Source organism: Rutidosis leptorrhynchoides, chromosome 11, assembly GCF_046630445.1.
Source record: "Rutidosis leptorrhynchoides isolate AG116_Rl617_1_P2 chromosome 11, CSIRO_AGI_Rlap_v1, whole genome shotgun sequence".
NCBI lineage: Eukaryota > Viridiplantae > Streptophyta > Magnoliopsida > Asterales > Asteraceae > Rutidosis > Rutidosis leptorrhynchoides.
In genome coordinates this window covers 314,651,197-314,672,395 of record NC_092343.1, presented here as the reverse complement: position 1 = coordinate 314,672,395, position 21,199 = coordinate 314,651,197, and positions in this window count along the sequence as shown.

Sequence of the window (21,199 nt, the reverse complement as noted above, 5' to 3'; positions counted from 1 at the left end):
CATCGAACTTTAACTATCAGAATTTTTCTTTGCTTTAACTGCTTGACCGCACGACCCATAATTTCAACAGGTTCTTCAACAAAATGAAGCTTAGGGTCAACTTGTATCTCCTCCAAAGGAATTACTAAACTTTCGTCTGATAAGTATTTCTTTAAGTTAGAAACATGGAAAGTGTCATGAATTTCGCTTAGTTCTTGCGGTAGTTTCAGTCTATATGCTACCAGTCCAAATCTTTCGATAATCTCAGAAGGTCTAATATATCTCGGACTTAGCTTGCCTCGCTTACCAAAATGCACTACACCCTTCCAGGGTGATACCTTGAGCATAACTTTGTCTCCAACCTGAAATTCCAAATCACGCCTTCTAACGTCGGCGTAACTCTTTTGATGACTACGCGCCATTTTCAGTCTCTCTTGTTTCTGCGCAATCTTCTCAGTTGTTTCGTGTATAATCTTAGGACCAGTCAGTTGACTATCTCCTAAATCAGTCCAACACACGGGTGATCTACACTTCCTGCCATACAGTGCTTCAAAAGGCGCTGCCTTTATACTTGCGTGATAACTGTTGTTATATGAGAATTCTACTAACGGTAGATGTCTATCCCATCCATTTCCGAAATCGATAACACATGCCCTTAACATGACTTCTAGTTTTTGGATGGTTCTCTCGCTTTATCCATCAGTTTGTGGGTGATACGCTGTGCTCATGTCTAAACGAGTTCCCATGGAATCTTGCAAAGCTTGCCAGAATCTATATGTAAATCTACTGTCTCTGTCAGAAATAATAGATATTGGCGCTCCATGTCAGGAAATGACTTCCTTTATAGAGATATGTGCCAACTTCTCCATCTTATCCATTTCCTTAATCGGTAAAAAGTGAGTTGAGTTTGTGAGATGATCAATGATAACCCAAATAGTATCATAACCTCCCACAGTCTTGGGTAACTTAGTTATGAAATCCATAGTAATATTTTCTCGCTTCCATTGGGGAATCTCTGGCTGTGTCAGCAATCTTGACAGTTTCTGATGCTCAACCTTGACCTTAGCGCAAGTCAAGCACTTACCAACATACGTAGCAATATCAGCTTTCATGTTAGGCCACCTGTACAGTGCCTTAAGATCTTGATATCTCTTGTTGGATCCAGGGTGAATAGAATACCTTGTCTTGTATGCCTCATCTAGCACTAGTTCCCTTAATCTACCAAACTTCGCTACCCAAATTCTATCTATGAAGTATCGGGTTCCATCTTCTCGAATAACAAACTTCTTATCGATTCTTCGAAGTGACTCAGTAGCAATATTTCCTTCATTCAATGCCTCTAGTTGTGCATCGCGTATCTGAGAAGTAAGGTTCATTCGGACAGTCATGTTCAATGCTCTAACTCGGAGAGGTTAAACCTTTTCCTTCCGGCTCAAGGCATCCGCAACCACATTAGCCTTGCCAGGATGATAACAAATCTCGCAGTCATAGTCATTCAATAGCTCTATCCAACGTCTCTACCTCATGTTAAGCTGTTTCTGGTTGAAAATATGCTGTAAGCTCTTGTGATCGGTGAAAACAGTAAACTTAGTACCATATAAATAGTGTCTCCACCTCTTCAGTTTAAAGACCACAGCACCAAGTTCCAAATCTTGAGTCGTGTAATTCTATTCATGTACCTTCAACTGTCGTGATCCGTAGGCAATCACTTTCTTATGTTGCATTAACACGTAACCAAAACCCTGTCGTGATGCATCGCAATAAATCACGAAGTCTTCCTTTCCTTCAGGAAAAGACAAAATCAAGGCAGTAGTCAACTTCTATTTTAACAACTGAAATGCAGACTCATGTAGCTCAGTCCATTCATACTTCTTTCCCTTGTGAGTCAATGCTGTTAATGGTCGGGCAATAGTAGAAAATCCCTCAAAAATCTTCTATAATAACCTACAAGACCTAAGAATTGTCGTATCTGCGTTAGCGACTTAGGAGTTTCCCATTTCTGAACTGTCTCTATCTTCGCAGGATCAACTTGAATACCATTGACACCTACGATATGACTCAAAAATTGCACTTCTTGCAGCCAAAAGTCACACTTCGAAAATTTCTCGTACAACTGCTCTTTCCTGATCATCTCAAATAATAAACGGAGATGTTTCTCATGTTCTTCCTCGTTCTTAGAATATACCAGAATATCGTCAATGAACATAATAACAAACTTGTCTAGATATGACTTACACACATAGTTCATGAGATCCATGAACACAGCCGGTGCATTCTGTAGTGACCCGAAGTTTTCCATGTTTATATATATTAATTGAGATTGATATTTACATGACTAAATGTTTCCAACATGTTAAGCAATCAAACTTGTTAAGACTTGATTAAATGAAATAAGTTTCATATAGACAATTGATCACCCAAGTTGACCGGCGATTCACGAACGTTACAAATTTGTAAAAACTACATGTTGTGGTATATATAGACATATATATATGGTTGACATGAGATTATGATGAGTAAGTATCTCACTAAGTATATTAACAATGTGTGATATACATAAGAAATGAGATTACTAAGTTAAGAAACTCGAAATGATATATATAACGATTATCGTTATGATACGGTCTACTAAATACATATGTATCATATTAAGATATTGATACACTTTATTTAACATGATAAAATGATATTTAAATATATCATTAAGTATGTTAACAGTGAACTACATATGTAAAAACAAGACTACTAACTTAATGATTTCGAAACGAGACATATATGTAACGATTATCGTTGTAACGAAATTTAAATGTATATATATATCATATTAAGATATATTAATATATCATAATATCATGATAATATAATAATTTAACATCTCATTAGATATAATAAACATTGAGTTAACAACATTTAACAAGACCGTTAACTTAAAGGTTTCAAATCAACATTTACATGTAACGACTCAGTTAAAATGTATATACATGTAGTGTTTTAATATATATTCATACACTTTTGAAAGACTTAAAGACACTTATCAAAATACTTCTACTTAACAAAAATGCTTAAATTACATCCTCGTTCAGTTTCATCAACAATTCTACTCGTATGCACCTGTATTCGTACTCGTACAATACACAACTTTTAGATGTATGTACACTCCAATGATCAGCTCTTAGCAGCTCATGTGAGTCACCTAACACATGTGGGAACCATCATCTGGCAACTAGCATGAAATATCTCATAAAATTACAAAAATATGAGTAATCATTCATGATTTATTTACATGAAAACAAAATTACACATCCTTTATATCTAATCCATATACCAACGACCAAAAACACCTTCAAACACTTTCATTCTTCAATTTTCTTCATCTAAGTGATCTCTCTCAAGTTCTATCTTCAAGTTCTAAGTGTTCTTCATAAATTCTATAAGTTCTAGTTTCATAAAATCAAGAATACTTCTAAGTTTGCTAGCTTACTTCCAATCTTCTAAAGTGATCATCCAACTTCAAGAAATCTTTCTTATTTATAGTAAGATATCTTTCTAATACAAGGTAATACTCATATTCAAACTTTGATTCAATTTCTATAACTATAACAATCTTATTTCGAGTGAAAATCTTACTTGGACTTGTTTTCGTGTCATGATTCTGCTTCAAGAACTTTCAAGCCATCCAAGGATCCTTTGAAGCTAGATCCATTTTTCTCATTTCCAGTAGTTTTATCTAGAAAACTTGAGGTAGTAATGATGTTCATAACATCATTCGATTCATACATTTAAAGCTATCTTATTCGAAGGTTTAAACTTGAAATCACTAGAACATAGTTTAGTTAATTCTAAACTTGTTCGCAAAAAAAGTTAATCTTTCTAACTTGAATTTTAAAATCAAATAAACACATGTTATATATCTATATGACATGCTAACTTAATGATTTAAAACCGAAAAACACGAAAAACACCGTAAAACCGGAAAACACGAAAAATACCGTAAAACCGGATATACGCCGTTGTAGTAACACCGCGGGCTGTTTTTGGTTAGTTAATTAAAAACTATGACAAATTTTGATTTAAATGTTGTTCTTCTGGAAAAATGATTTTTCTTATGAACATGAAACTATATCCAAAAATCATGGTTAAACTCAAAGTGAAAGTATGTTTTCCAAAATGGTCATCTAGACGTCGTTCTTTCGACTGAAATGACTACCTTTACAAAAATGACTTGTAACCTATAATTCTGACTATAAACTTATACTTTTTCTGTATAGATTCATAAACTTAAGTTCAATATGAAACCATAGCAATTGGATTCACTCAAAACGGATTTAAAACGAAGAAGTTATGGGTAAAACAAGATTGGATATTTTTGATATTTTTAGCTACGGGAAATGTTTAACAAATCTATACAAATCATATCCTAGCTAACTTATATTGTATTATACATGTATTCTAATATATTATGTAATCTTGGGATACCATAGACACGTATGCAAATGTTTTGACATATCATATCGACCCATGTATATATATTATTTGGAACAACCATAGACACTCTATATGCAGTAATGTTGGAGTTAGCTATACAGGGTTGAGGTTGATTCCAAAAATATATATACTTTGAGTTGTGATCTAGCCTGAGACGTGTATACACTGGGTCGTGGATTGATTCAAGATAATATATATCGATTCATTTCTGTACATCTAATTATGGACAACTAGTTGTAGGTTACTAACAAGGACAGCTGACTTAATAAACTTAAAATAGTAAAACGTATTAAAAATGTTGTAAATATATTTTGAACATACTTTGATATATATGTACATATTTGATATATATGTACCAGATGCTTTAGTACTTCGAAATTTATATCATATCCGAAGGGTGTCCCGGAATGATGGGGATATTCTTATATATGCATCTTGTTAATGTCAGTTACCAGGTGTTCACCATATGAATGATTTTTATCTCTATGTATGGGATGTATATTGAAATATGAAATCTTGTGGTCTATTGTTACGATTTGATATATATAGGTTAAACCTATAACTCACCAACATTTTTGTTGACGTTTAAAGCATGTTTATTCTCAGGTGAATACTAAGAGCTTCCGCTATTGTATACTAAAATAAGAACAAGATTTGGAGTCCATGTTTGTATGATATTGTGTAAAAACTGCATTCAAGAAACATATGTCGATGTAATATATTTCTATTGTAAACCATTATGTAATGGTCGTGTGTAAACAGTATATTTTAGATTATCATTATTTGATAATCTACGTAATGCTTTTGAAACCTTTATTGATAAAATAAAGGTTATGGTTGTTTTAAAAATGAATGCAATCTTTGAAAAACGTCTCATATAGAGGTCAAAACCTCGCAACGAAATCAATTAATATGGAACGTTTATAATCAATATGAACGGGACATTTCAGTTGGTATCCGAGCGTTGGTCTTAGAGAACCAGAAAATTTGCATTAGTGTGTCTTATTGAGTTTGTTAGGATGCATTAGTGAGTCTGGACTTCGACCGTGTTTTCTTTAAAAATGATTGCTTAATATTTTTGTTGGAAACTATATATTATTAACATGTAAATATTATGTGATATATTAATCTCTTAACATGTTTGATATTGTGTGATAGATGTCTACCTCAAGCACAAATCCCATTGACTCACCTAATAATAACGAAGCGTCGAATATATATTGGCAAGATTCATAAGTTCCCGAAGAACCGGAAGAAGAGGAAACGGAACCGGAAGAAGAGGAACTGAAAGAAGAGGAACCAGAAGAAGAGGAACCGGAAGAAGAAGAGGTTCCGGAGGGGGGAATAGTAGGAACCACAGAAAACCGGTTAAATAAAAGAAAATCCTCAATCAATGGACCAAAGTTAATAATGGTCAATGGTGTTTCCGCTAAGGAAGCAAAATATTGGGAAAATTACCAATTTTCTGATGAATCGGATCCTGATGAGGATTCCGATGATGTTATAGAAATTACCCCGACCCAATTTAATGAGGTAAAAGAAAATAATAAGGGAAAAGGCATCAAAATAGAGAAATCTGATTCCGACCCCGATGAACTTTATATGTACCGTCAACACCTGTATTTTCAATATTGTGACAATAACCCGGGAACCTCTAAACCACCAGGTTTTTCTAAACCAATATGGAAAACGACGACTCGTATTAGAGGAACATCATATATCCCTAGAAGATTAGGAAAAAGAACCAAGTCCGAAGAAGAAGAAACCAGTGACTCGGATTAGAGGGGTGTGAGCATGTTGTGTAATAAATGTATTGTAGTGTGCTTGTACTTTTATGTTCTATGTAAAAATTGCTTGTATTGTTTGTTTTTACGAATCTAATCCTTGTCTATTTTACAGTATAAAAACAAAATGGACGTTAAGGGTAGACAACCGAATATTTTATAAGACCTACCAGAGGATATGATTGAGGAAATCTTGTCTAGAGTCAGTCAGAATTCATCAGCACATTTAGTTATGGCGAAATTAACTTGTCAAACATTTGAAAGACTTTCCAGAAATGCCTTAGTTTATAAAAGGCTTTCCTTTGATAGGTGGGGTATATCACATTGGGGAGACCGTAAGTTACGCCGTGTTTTCTTTAAAGCGTTAAATGCGGGGAACCCAAATTCAATTTTACGTTACGGGTTAAGAACCTATTTTGACTCAACATATCCCAACATAGGATTTCGTGAATTAGAAAGAGCTTCTAACATGCAACATAAAGAAGCATGTTATGCTTACGGGTTAGTGATGTTCGCTTCTTACCAAAGTGAGAAAAAGAACATCGGATTGCAGCTTTTAAATAAAACTTTCCCACAAGTGACGGATTCAGTAGTTGGGGTGAGAAACAAGGTTTTTAGATTATTACGGGGAGTGTTGGACATTACGAAACCCTAGTCCTTTTGACGACATTACAACATGCTGCCTAGCCAATGGTCATAACGGTTATTTTCCACTAGACCAAGGATGGGAAGTCGTCTTAGTAAAACCAGAATGCATGACTTGTTTCTGGACTTATGAATTACGTGTCTTTATTTCCATTGCTAAACAACTTGCGTATTAACTAGATTTATCTTCAAAACTGTCCTGTATCATAGTGTACTATATTTCATGTTATATGTAATATAGCGAAGTTGTAAGTTTGAAGAATATTTGTGTGTGATATATTTTTATAATCAAGTTTTTCATATGGAATTGTAGTAGTTGAATTGTATATTAGCTACTAAGTATGAACTTAACGGGTAGGTAGTACCCGAATTTAAACTTATAAAACGCTAATATGAAGAAAAAGCTTTTATAAATGAGTTCATATTATGCTACGAGATACTATTGACTACTTTTAATATTCTGTATGATTAACTTGTTTCATTTGACTATTTTGAAGGAAATGGCACCGACTACTCGACACACCTTGAATATGAGCGAAGAGGAATTTCGTGCCTTTCTTGCTTCAAACATAGCCGCAGTACAGGCCACGCTACATACCAACAATAACTCTGAATCTAGCAATACAGCTAACGGCGCAAGAAATCGTGTAGGATGCTCCTACAAGGAATTCACTGCCTGCAAACCTTCAGAATTTGATGGGACCGAAGGACCAATCGGATTGAAACGGTGGACCGAGAAAGTTGAATCGGTCTTTGCCATAAGTAAGTGTGCTGAAGGAGACAAAGTGAAGTACGCTACGCATACCTTCACAGGTATTGCGTTAACATGGTGGAATACCTATCTAGAGCAAGTGGGAGAAGATGCTCCTTAAGCGCTACCGTGGTCAGCATTCAAGCACTTGATGAATGAGAAGTACCGTCCTAGAACCGAGGTCAATAAGCTCAAGTCAGAACTTAGAGGGTTACGAACACAGGGATTCGATATTACTTCGTACGAAATACGATTCACAGAATTGTGCCTATTGTGTTCGAGAGCGTTCGAAGATGCGGAAGAGAAGATCGACGCGTTTGTAAAAGGGTTACCGGAGAGAATCCAAGAATATATAAGTTCACACGAGCCTGCCTCCATACAAAAGGCATGTAGAATGGCTCACAAACTAGTGAACCAGATTGAGGGAAGAATTAAAGAACAGGCGGCCGAAGAGGCCAACGTGAAGCTAGTCAAAAGAAAGTGGGAGGAAAACAGTGATAAGAGTCACCAAAACAACAACAACTATCCCAACAATCGCAACATCAATCGCAACTACAACAAACGACAAAACAACAACAACAACAACTACAACAATCATCCCAACAATAATAACAACCGCAACAACAACAACAACAATCAGAAGCAGCTATGCCAAAGGTGTGAAAAGTATCACTCGGGGTTCTGCACCAAATTTTGCAACAAGTGTAAAAGAAATGGTCATAGCGCGGTGAAGTGTGAGGTATACGGATCAGGGGTTAACAGAACGAAAGGAACAAATGGTGTCGGAACGAGTAATGGCGGAGCAAGTAGTGTCGGAGCAGGTTATGCCAATGTAGTTTGTTATAAATGTGGAAAACCGGGCCGCATTATTAGAAATTGCCCGAATCAGGAGAACACGAATGGACAAGGCCACGGAAGAGTTTTCAATATTAATGCGGCAGAGGCACAGGAAGACCCGGAGCTTGTTACGGGTACATTTCTTATTGACAATAAATCTGCTTACGTTTTATTTGATTCGGGTGCGGATAGAAGCTATATGAGTAGAGATTTTTGTGCTAAATTAATTTGTCCATTGACGCCGTTGGATAGTAAATTATTACTCGAATTAGTAAACGGTAAATTAATTTCAGCAGATTATATATGCCGGAATCGAGAAATTAAACTGGGTAGCGAAATATTTACGATTGATTTGATACCAGTAGAGTTAGGGAGTTTTGATGTAATAGTTGGCATGGACTGGCTGAAGGAGATGAAAGCAGAGATCGTATGTTACAAAAATGCAATTCGCATTGTACGAGAAGAAGGAGAACCCTTAATGGTGTACGGAGAAAAAGGCAACACGAAGCTACATCTTATTAGTAATTTGAAGGCACAAAAACTAATAAGAAAAGGTTGCTATGCTGTTCTAGCACACGTCGAGAAAGTACAAACTGAAGAAAAGAGCATCAATGATGTTCCCGTCGCAAAAGAATTTCCCGATGTATTTCCGAAATAATTACCGGGATTACCCCCACATCGATCCGTTGAATTTCAAATAGATCTTGTTCCAGGAGCTGCACCAATAGCTCGTGCTCCTTACAGACTCGCACCCAGCGAGATGAAAGAACTGCAAAGCCAACTGCAAGAACTATTAGAACGTGGTTTCATTCGACCAAGCACATCACCATGGGGAGCTCTGTTTTGTTTTTCAAGAAGAAAGATGGTACATTTAGGTTGTGTATTGACTACAGAGAGTTGAATAAACTTACCATCAAAAACCGTTATCCACTGCCGAGAATTGACGACTTATTTGATCAACTACAAGGCACGTCAGTTTATTCAAAAATCGATTTACATTCTGGATATCATCAAATGCGAGTAAAGGAGGATGATATTCCAAAAACTGCTTTTAGGACGCGTTATGGTCATTACGAGTTTATGGTTATGCCATTTGGATTGACTAACACACCAGCTGTGTTCATGGACCTTATGAACCGAGTGTGTGTGCCATATCTTGACAAGTTTGTCATTGTTTTCATCGATGACATACTTATTTACTCAAAGAATGATCAAGAGCACGAAGAACATTTGAGAAAAGTGCTAGAAGTATTGAGAAAAGAAAAACTGTACGCTAAGTTTTCAAAGTGTGAATTTTGGTTGGAAGAAGTTCAATTCCTCGGTCATATAGTGAACAAAGAAGGTATCCAGGTGGACCCGGCAAAGATCAAAACCGTTGAAAAGTGGAAAACCCCAAAAACTCCAAAGCATATACGTCAATTTTTAGGATTGGCTGGTTACTACAGAAGATTGATCCAAGATTTCTCCAAAATAGCAAAACCCTTGACTGCATTAACGCATAAAGGGAAGAAATTTGAATGGAAGGATGAACAAGAGAAGGCGTTTCAATTATTGAAGAAAAAGCTAACTACGGCACCTATATTGTCATTGCCTGAAGGGAATGATGATTTTGTGATTTATTGTGACGCATCAAAGCAAGGTCTCGGTTGTGTATTAATGCAACGAACGAAGGTGATTGCTTATGCGTCTAGACAATTGAAGATTCATGAGCAAAATTATACAACTCACGATTTGGAATTGGGTGCTGTTGTTTTTGCATTAAAGACTTGGAGGCATTATTTATATGGAGTCAAAAGTATTATATATACCGATCACAAAAGTCTCCAACATATATTTAATCAGAAGCAACTGAATATGAGACAATGCAGGTGGATTGAACTGTTGAATGATTATGATTTTGAGATTCGATACCACCCGGGGAAGGCGAATGTGGTAGCCGACGCTTTGAGTAGAAAGGACAGAGAACCTATACGGGTAAAAGCTATGAATATAATTATTCGTACTAACCTTACTACTCAAATAAAGGAGGCACAACAGGGGGTTGTAAAAGAAGAAAAGTTGAAGAATGAGATACCCAAAGGATCAGAGAAACATATTAATATTCGGGAAGACGGAACCCGATATAGGGCTGATAGAATTTGGGTACCAAGGTTTGGAGATGTGAGAGAAATGGTACTTAAAGAAGCACATAAAACCAGATATTCAATACATCCTGAAGCGGGAAAGATGTATAAAGATCTCAAGAAACACTTTTGGTGGCTGGGTATGAAAGCCGATATTGCTAAATATGTAGGAGAATGTTTGACGTGTTCTAAGGTCAAAGCTGAACATCAGAAACCATCAGGTCTACTACAACAACCTGAAATCCCGGAATGGTAATGGGAAAACATTACCATGGATTTCATTACTAAATTGTCAAGGACTGCAAGTGGTTATGATACTATTTGGGTAATAGTTGATCGTCTCACCAAGTCAGCACACTTCCTGCCAATGAGAGAAGATGACAAAATGGAGAAGTTGGCGCGATTGTATTTGAAGGAGGTTGTCTCCAGACATGGAATACCCGTCTCTATTATCCCTGATAGGGATGGTAGATTTGTTTCAAGGTTCTGGCAGACGTTGCAACAAGCATTGGGGACTCGTCTAGACATGAATACTGCCTATCATCCACAAACTGATGGGCAGAGCAAAAGGACGATACAAACGCTTGAAGACATGCTACGAGCATGTGTTATTGATTTCGAAAACAGTTGGGATCGACACCTACCATTAGCAGAATTTTCCTACAACAATAGTTATCATTCTTGTATTGAGATGGCGCCGTTTGAGGCACTTTATGGTAGAAAGTGCAGGTCTCCAATTTGTTGGAATGAAGTGGGGGATAGACAGATTACGGGTCCGGAGATAATACAAGAAACTACCGAGAAAATCATCCAAATTTAACAACGATTGAAAACCGCCCAGAGTTGACAAAAGAGCTACGCGGACAGTAAAAGAAAAGATATAGAGTTTGAAATTGGAGAAATGGTCATGCTTAAGGTTTCACCTTGGAACGGCGTTGTTCAATTTGGTAAACGGGGGAAACTAAATCCAAGGTACATTAGACCATTCAAGATTATAGATCGTGTCGGACCAGTAGCTTACCAACTGGAGCTACCTCAACAACTCGTGGCGGTACATAACACTTACCACGTCTCGAATTTGAAGAAATGTTTTGCTAAAGAAGATCTCACTATTCCATTGGACAAAATCCAAATCAATGAAAAACTTCAATTCATTGAAGAACCTGTCGAAATAATGGATCGTGAGGTTAAAAGACTTAAGCAAAACCAGATACCGATTGTTAAGGTTCGATGAAATGCTCGTAGAGGACCCGAGTTAACCTGGGAGCGTGAAGATCAGATGAAGAAGAAATACCCACATCTATTTCCAGAAGATTCGTCAACACCTTCAACAGCTTAAAATTTCGGGACGAAATTTATTTAACGGGTAGGTACTGTAGTGACCCGAAGTTTTCCATGTTTATATATATTAATTGAGATTGATATTTACATGACTAAATGTTTCCAACGTGTTAAGCAATCAAACTTGTTAAGGCTTGATTAAATGAAATAAGTTTCATATAGACAATTGATCACCCAAGTTGACCGGCGATTCACGAACGTTACAAATTTGTAAAAACTACATGTTGTGATATATATAGACATATATATATGGTTGACATGAGATTATGATGAGTAAGTATCTCACTAAGTATATTAACAATTTGTGATATACATAAGAAATGAGATTACTAAGTTAAGAAACTCGAAATGATATATATAACGATTATCGTTATGATAACGTCTACTAAATACATATGTATCATATTAAGATATTGATACACTTTATTTAGTATGATAAAATGATATTTAAATATATCATTAAGTATGTTAATAATGAACTACATATGTAAAAACAAGACTACTAACTTAATGATTTCGAAACGAGACATATATGTAACGATTATTGTTGTAACGACATTTAAATGTATATATATCATATTAAGATATATTAATATATCATAATATCATGATAATATAATAATTTAACATCTCATTAGATATAATAAACATTGGGTTAACAACATTTAACAAGATCGTTAACTTAAAGGTTTCAAATCAACATTTACATGTAACGACTAACGATGACTTAACGACTCAGTTAAAATGTATATACATGTAGTGTTTTAATATGTATTCATACACTTTTGAAAGACTTAAAGACACTTATCAAAATACCTCTACTTAACAAAAATGCTTACAATTACATCCTCGTTCAGTTTCATCAACAATTCTACTCGTATGCACCTGTATTCGTACTCGTACAATACACAGCTTTTAGATGTCTGTACTATTGGTATATACACTCCAATGATTAGCTCTTAGCAGCCCATGTGAGTCACCTAACACATGTGGGAACCATCATTTGGCAACTAGCATGAAATATCTCATAAAATTACAAAAATATGAGTAATCATTCATGACTTATTTACATGAAAATAAAATTACATATCCTTTATATCTAATCCATATACCAACGACCAAAAAAACCTACAAACACTTTCATTCTTCAATTTTCTTCATCTAAGTGATCTCTCTCAAGTTCTATCTCCAAGTTCTAAGTGTTCTTCATAAATTCTATAAGTTCTAGTTTCATAAAATCGAGAATACTTCCAAGTTTGCTAGCTTACTTCCAATCTTGTAAAGTGATCATCCAACTTCAAGAAATCTTTCTTATTTAAAGTAAGATATCTTTCTAATACAAGGTAATACTCATATTCAAACTTTGATTCAATTTCTATAACTATAACAATCTTATTTCTAGTGGAAATCTTACTTGAACTTGTTTTCGTGTCATGATTCTGCTTCAAGAACTTTCAAGCCATCCAAGGATCCTTTGAAGCTAGATCCATTTTTCTCATTTCCAGTAGTTTTATCCAGAAAACTTGAGGTAGTAATGATATTCATAACATCATTCGATTCATACATATAAAGTTATCTTATTCGAAGGTTTAAACTTGAAATCACTAGAACATAGTTTAGTTAATTCTAAACTTGTTCGCAAACAAAAGTTAATCCTTCTAACTTGACTTTTAAAATCAACTAAACACATGTTCTATATCTATATGATATGCTAACTTAATGATTTAAAACCGGAAAACTCGAAAAACACCGTAAAACCGGATATACGCCGTTGTAGTAACACCGCGGGCTCTTTTGGGTTAGTTAATTAAAAACTATGATAAATTTTGATTTAAAAGTTGTTCTTCTGGGAAAATGATTTTTCTTATGAACATGAAACTATATCCAAAAATCATGGTTAAACTCAAAGTGGAAGTATGTTTTCCAAAATAGTCATCTAGACGTCGTTCTTTCGACTAAAATGACTACCTTTACAAAAATGACTTGTAACCTGTAATTCTGACTATAAACTTATACTTTTTATGTATAGATTCATAAACTTAAGTTCAATATGAAACCATAGCAATTGGATTCACTCAAAACGGATTTAAAACGAAGAAGTTATGGGTAAAACAAGATTGGATATTTTTGATCTTTTTAGCTACGGGAAATGTTTAACAAATCTATACAAATCATATCCTAGCTAACTTATATTGTATTATACATGTATTCTAATATATTATATAATATTGGGATACCATAGACACGTATGCAAATGTTTTGACATATGATATCGACCCATGTATATATATTATTTGGAACAACCATAGACACTCTATATGCAGTAATGTTGGAGTTAGCTATAAAGGGTTGAGGTTGATTCCAAAAATATATATACTTTGAGTTGTAATCTAGCCTGAGACGTGTATACACTAGGTCGTGGATTGATTCAAGATAATATATATCGATTTATTTCTGTACATCTAATTATGGACAACTAGTTGTAGGTTACTAACAAGGACAGCTGACTTAATAAACTTAAAACAGTAAAACGTATTAAAAATGTTGTAAATATATTTTGAACATACTTTGATATATATGTACATATTTGTTATAGGTTCGTGAATCGACCAGTGGACAAGTCTTACTTCCCGACGAAGTAAAAATCTGTGAAAGTGAGTTATAGTCCCCCTTTTAAAATCTAATATTTTTGGGATGAGAATACATGCAGGTTTTATAAATGATTTACAAAATAGACATAAGTACGTGAAACTACATTCTATGGTTGAATTATCGAAATCGAATATGCCCCTTTTTATTAAGTCTGGTAATCTAAGAATTCGGGAACAGACACCCTAATTGACGTGAATCCTAAAGATAGATCTATTGGGCCTAACAAACCCCATCCAAAGTACCGGATGCTTTAGTACTTCGAAATTTATATCATATCCGAAGGGTGTCCCGGAATGATGGCGATATTCTTATATATGCATCTTGTTAATGTCGGTTACCAGGTGTTCACCATATGAATGATTTTTTCTCTATGTATGTGATGTATATTGAAATATGAAATCTTGTGGTCTATTGTTACGATTTGATATATATAGGTTAAACCTATAACTCACCAACATTTTTGTTGGCGTTTAAAGCATGTTTATTCTCAGGTGAATACTAAGAGCTTCCGCTGTTGCATACTAAAATAAGGACAAGATTTGGAGTCCATGTTTGTATGATATTGTGTAAAAACAGAATTCAAGAAACATATGTCGATGTAATATATTTCTATTGTAAACCATTATGTAATGGTCGTGTGTAAACAGTATATTTTAGATTATCATTATTTGATAATCTACGTAATGCTTTTGAAACCTTTATTGATAAAATAAAGGTTATGGTTGTTTTAAAAATGAATGCAGTCTTTGAAAAACGTCTCATATATAGGTCAAAACCTCGCATCGAAATCAATTAATATGGAACGTTTATAATCAATATGAACGGGACATTTCACATTCGTTAATCCAAACGGCATTACTGTGAACTCTTGATGTCCATAGCGTGTTCTAAATGCTGTCTTCGGTATATCTGTTTCCTTTACTCTCATCTGATGATAACCTGACCTCAGATCGATCTTAGAGTAACATGCTGATCCTTGCAACTGATCAAACAAATCATCAATCCTCGGTAACTGATATCTATTCTTGATAGTCAGCTTATTCAATTCCCTGTAATCAATACATAGTCTCATAGATCCATTCTTCTTCTTTACAAAAAGAACGGGAGCTCCCCATGGTGAAGAACTCGGTCGAATGAATCCCTTGTATAAAAGCTCTTGTAACTAACTAGACAGCTCTTGCAATTCTGAGGGTGCAAGTCTATATGGTGCGCACACTACAGGTGCTGCTCCAGGCACTACGTTAATCTGGAACTCTACATCTCTATGCGGAGGTAGTTCGGGCAACTCATCCGAAAAAACATCGGGAAATTTTCTAACAATCGGCACATCTTCGAGTTTCTTGCCTTTAGATTCAGTTTTGCTCACATGAACCAGCATATCAAGAAAACCCTTTCTTATGTGTTTCTGCGCCTTCAAACAATTAATGAAGTGTACCGGTTTACTGCTTCGCTCTCCATACACCATCAAAGGTTCATCTGCGGTAACATGTATGCAAATCGCTTTCTGATGACAAACGATGTCGGCTCTATTCTCAGCTAACCTATCCATTCCAACCACAAGGTCAAAACTTCCTAGCTTAATCGGTATCACATCTATTCTAAAAGACGTCCCAGCCAAAATCAAAGTACAATCACGATAGAACTTATCATCTCTCATTAGATTACCATTCTCTAGTTCTATAGAGTATAAGTTTTCTAATCACGATACAAGATTCTTAAGATTATGGAAAAAATCTCTAGACACAAAGCTTCTTTCAGCTCCAGAATCAAAAAGTACATAGGCATGATGATTGTTGATGCTTCTCCCTCTAGCAGGTTTAGCACTCTTACTTGCAGTCGGACAATCCTTCTTAAAGTGACCAGCTTTTCCGCATCCATAGCACATAATTGAACCAGATTTACACTCTGCAGCCAAGTGTCCATTCTTCTTACACTTATCACACTTCTTGATGCAATCTCCCGGATGATGCCTATTGCATTTAGCACACAACAGAAATCTTCCCTTGTAACCATAATTGATATTTGGAGTAGCACTGTTGCCCTTGGCAGTATCTTGTTTCTTATAAGGCTGCTGATTGTAGTTCTTCCCAATGTTATTGTTGTCGTTGTTCCATTTTCTCTTGTTATCATAAATCTTAGTCTTAGTTGAAGCAGGAGCCTTTCCTCGCTGTTCAACTTGATCCATCAACTCATTAGCCATCTCAATGGCCTCTTGGACACTCCTTGGCTTAGAAGTAGTCACACCGCTATGAATATTCTCAGTTAGCCCTTTCACATACAGAGTGATCTTGCGGCATTTAGGAGTAACCATATTCGGACATATAAGAGCAAGCTCGAAGAATCTCCTATTATAGCTGGCTAAATCAGTACCAACCAATTTCAATTTCTGAAATTCCCGCTCCATCTTAACAATCTCATTATAAGGACAATACTCTTCAATCTTCCTCTGTTTCAAATCCTCCCATGATGTCTCAAAAGCCTGATCCATACCTACAGACTTTGCATAAGTATTCCACCAAGTTAAAGCACCATCAGACAACTTACAGGACACAAACTTCGTACTATCAGCATCTCTGCAACCGCTGATACGAAAAACAGACTCAAGCTTCTCAAACAAATGAGTCAGGCCAACTAGGCCTTCAGTACCAGTAAATGAGTGTGGTTCACAGCTCGTGAAAGTCTTATAAGTGCATCCTCCTTGGTTAGTGTTGGTGTTGAAAATATTGGGTTACTGATTGCGGGTGTCATTTGCATTGGGGGTAGCATCTTGGTTGGTGTTGTTCTGAATGTTGGTGGTGTCCTGGTTGGTCCGGTTCTACTGATTACCAGTGTTAGTAGTGTTGTTGTTGTTGATTCCGTTACGGAGTTCTGCCATAGCTTCAGTTAGTCCTTCATTGATCCATCGACGGACATCAGCTTGGGTAACCTTCTTTGGTGGCATTATCTTTCTGGTCAAGATAACACTAGCGTCAATAAAATCAATACATAAAATATACTAGCAATGGATAGTGATTCATAGTAAGTAATATTAAGTCATAAAGATTCAAGTAGTGTTAGTAATAAGTAGTAGTGGTATATAGTGCTTAATAGTAACAGTAGTAATGACAGTATACAACTCGCATCAGTAATTAATGACTTATCATGCATTACAGTATAGTAGTAAACCAAGCACTTAGATAACAAAATTTCTCATTCATAATTCATGAATATCCAAAGAAAGTAAAACATCCCTCATGTCATAAGTAAAAACCACAAAAGTAAAACCACATCTAACAATGTATGTGCGAACACCAAGTAATAAGCAAATATAATAAAATAGTATCTCGTAAAGTGGAACAAATTCACTAAAGCAGCTCTATTTCGGTTTTTGAAGTTCCTTCAACAGGTACTCGACCATCTTTTCTAGGTTCTCAAGTCTCGATCTAAGTTCATCGGTATTGTTGTCATTAGCAGCAGCAGTGGAGGTGTTAGTTTTAGAGGTAGAGGTAGAAGCGTCATAGGGATGAAAACGACGACACGTCTAAAGTGATTGGCTATCATAGCGAAAACTCTTATAAAATGGGTTATTAGCTCGAGCAGGTCCTTTCGGTATCCTACGGTGGCCTCTCAATCAGTAGGGGTTAACAAAATCGGGAACAACAAAAGGTGATTGGGATCCAGTAGGTGAATCGGGTAAATTGGGTTCGGATTCGGATTATGAGACGACCCGTCCTAATCCATAAGAACGAATACAATAACATATGATTACATCGCGAGGTACTTGATCTCTATATGATACATTTTACAAACATTGCATTCGTTTTTAAAAGGACAAACTTTCATTACATCGAAAGTTGACGGCATGCATACCATTTCATAATATATCCAACTATAATTGACTTAATAATAATCTTGATGAACTCAACGACTCGAATGCAACGTCTTTTGAAATATGTCATGAATGACTCCAAGTAATATCTCTAAAATGAGCAAATGCATAGCGGAAGATTTCTTTCATACCTGAGAATAAACATGCTTTAAAGTGTCAACCAAAAGGTTGGTGAGTTCATTAGTTTATCATAATCGATCATTTTCATCATTTTGTATATATATATATATATATATATATATATATATATATATATATATATATATATATATACAAGATTTTCATTTCCATTGCTCATAAATATACGTCCCATGCATAGAGACAAAAATAATCATTCATATGGATTGAACACCTGGTAACCGACATTAACAAGATGCATATTGAATATTCCCATCATTTCGGGACACCCATCGAACATGATAAACTCGAAGTACTAAAGCATTCTAAATTCCAGAATGGGGTTTGTTAAGCCCATAGATCTATCTTTAGGATTCGCGTCAATTAGGGGTGCACTAATTCTCAAAATTAGTGATGTTCCCTAATTCTTAGATTACCAGGCTAAAAGGGGCATATTCGGCTTCGATCCATTCAACCATATAATGTAGTTTCGATTACTTGTGTCTATTTCGTAAAACATTTAAAAAGCGCATGTATTCTCAGCCGCAAAAATATATATTGCAAAAGCATTTAAAAAGTGAGTAATGAAACTTACCATACTGTATTTTGTAGTAAAAATACATATGACGATATTGAACAATGCAGGGTTGGCCTCAGATTCACGAACCTTTATCATTTGTATATTTATTAATACATATAATCGAAATCGACTAAATATATATTATTATTAGTGATGTAAATTATATATTTAATAATTTATAAGTTTCATTTATATATTTTTATTTTATATATATAATTGTTAATATAGTTAAGTTAAATATATTTTTATATGGGGATTACCTGTTTGTAATTAATAATTATGATAACAATAAAAATGATAATAATAATAATGTTAATAATGATATTAATAATGATAATAATATTAAATTGTATTAAAGTAACTATGATAATATTAATTATAACAATTCTTTTAAAACATACTTTAGTTAAGATTTTAATAATTTCATATTAATATTTATATCTAAAATTTCTATATTTTTAATCTTAACAATATTATTAAACCTATATATTCATAGTTATAATAATAATAATCATAACTCTCGTGTTTAATTTATATACTAATGACTATAGTTTCTTTTAATATTAATTTGTATTCATAATCATAATCTACACGTATTCATATAATTATAATCAATTTCCTAATCTTCATCATAATACTTTTTATTATAAATTAACCTGTTTAGTATTCTTGAAATCTTAATAGCAAAAATAACACAATTAATAATACTATAAATAATAATATTTGTAATGATGATACTAAATGATAATACTAATATAGTTAATAATAATAACCAACTTAATAATGATAATAGTATTAATGTTAATAATAATAATAATTTAATTATTAATAATAACTATAATTAGTAATACTAATACTAATAATTATCATAACTTCAATATCAACAATAATAATAATTCTAATAATAATAATCAAATTGATGATGATACTAATGATAATAATTATATAATAATAGTAACAATAATAATAATAATAATAACATTAATAATAATCATGATAATTACTAATAATAGAAATAAAATTTAAGGGTGTATACCCTTTCAAATGTTTTTCCAAAAAGAATTGCCAATGATGGGGCTCGAACCCGAGACCACTCGCTACTCTGACCATTCCCTTAACCCTCCAGCTGAATCCATTTTTCTGTATTTATAATCACCCAATATTTATTTAAACCATTTTATGTTATCCTCTACCTTCTTCAACCTCACAAATCATTCGATGGATTCCATAACAGCAAATAACATGAATTTTGGGTTAAGACTTATAATATATATAAAAGAAGTAACTTGTTTTAGTACTTGGAATTAACAGATTGAATAAGTAATTTAAAAAAAAAATGTTGTAACAGCTTACGAAGAGCACTTGTGTACTCCACCATTGATTTTGAATTATAGGTTGTTTTAGATTATAAGTTCAACATGAAAAAGACTGTACATCGTACATATAAACTTTATAAATCATTGATTTTACCAGAAACATCAAAACGAATACAAATTTCGTGATAAACAAATAGTTTGACTTTTTTGTTCGAAATCTTTGACTTCAAAATTGGAACTCAAATTAAAGAATTGAAAGCTGAAACTTTACAGATAGTACGTTTAAAGGATTCCTAACAAAACTGCAACATTAGATTTTGAAATTGATTTCTTAATCGTTCAAATTGAAAATTGAAAATAAGAGCAGGGTATGAGCTGTGTTCTTGCCTTTTTTTCAATAGAATAAAAGCTAGTGAATTGATAATTGAATATGGTGATGAAAGAACTGAGTAATTTTTCTAATAATATTGATAATATAATCGATTTATAACCCAATTGAATCCAACAGCTATATTCGATCGTATAAAAAAATATAAAAAAATAAAAGTCGATATAGATTGGTAACTGAATTGTACCCTTTAACTGTTTTAGATTGTTGACAAAATCAGATAAAAACGAAATTTAATCAGATTTGAAAGTAAAGTGGAACTGATTCTAATCCTATATTCTTGATTCTATATATTTATTATTAATAATTAATAATTATAATTATATTACAAAT